General features: G+C 61.9%; 1 protein-coding gene across 1 annotated transcript in view; it reads right to left on the bottom strand.

The window, feature by feature from the left end:
- Nucleotides 1-310, bottom strand: part of PIK3C2B (phosphatidylinositol-4-phosphate 3-kinase, catalytic subunit type 2 beta) — a 22400-nt gene that overhangs the window by 14453 nt on the left and 7637 nt on the right. The gene's annotated exons all lie outside the window — the stretch shown is intronic.

The raw sequence follows: 310 nt of genomic DNA, 5'->3' as shown, positions 1-310 counted from the left end.
GGAAAAAAAAGGAAGAGACCCCCCCAGCCGCTAAAGACAATTTTAATGCTCTCTTTATAATTAGTTTCTGGCACCAAGAAAGCGGAGAGTGACTTACGTAGCCCTCGCCGGCGGTCCCCGGCTGCATCCCTCGCTCCCCGGGGAGGGGGGACCCTGCGAGGAAGGCGACTTCTCCGGTTATTTATCTCCTCCTGTTGCTGGAGGTGGGATGAGCCGCACCAGAGCTGGGGGGGCTCTGCCCCTGCAATGGGCACCCCAGTGGGGATGGGGGATGCGGCAGCCCCGGGAGAGAGAGGGGAGCAGGGCCCGC

The sequence above is a fragment of the Charadrius vociferus genome, unplaced genomic scaffold (assembly GCF_000708025.1).
Source record: "Charadrius vociferus isolate BGI_N301 unplaced genomic scaffold, ASM70802v2 scaffold266, whole genome shotgun sequence".
NCBI classification, from domain to species: Eukaryota; Metazoa; Chordata; class Aves; order Charadriiformes; family Charadriidae; genus Charadrius; species Charadrius vociferus.
Note: the sequence above shows the minus strand (reverse complement) of the source record. Positions and strands in the feature narration are given on the sequence as shown.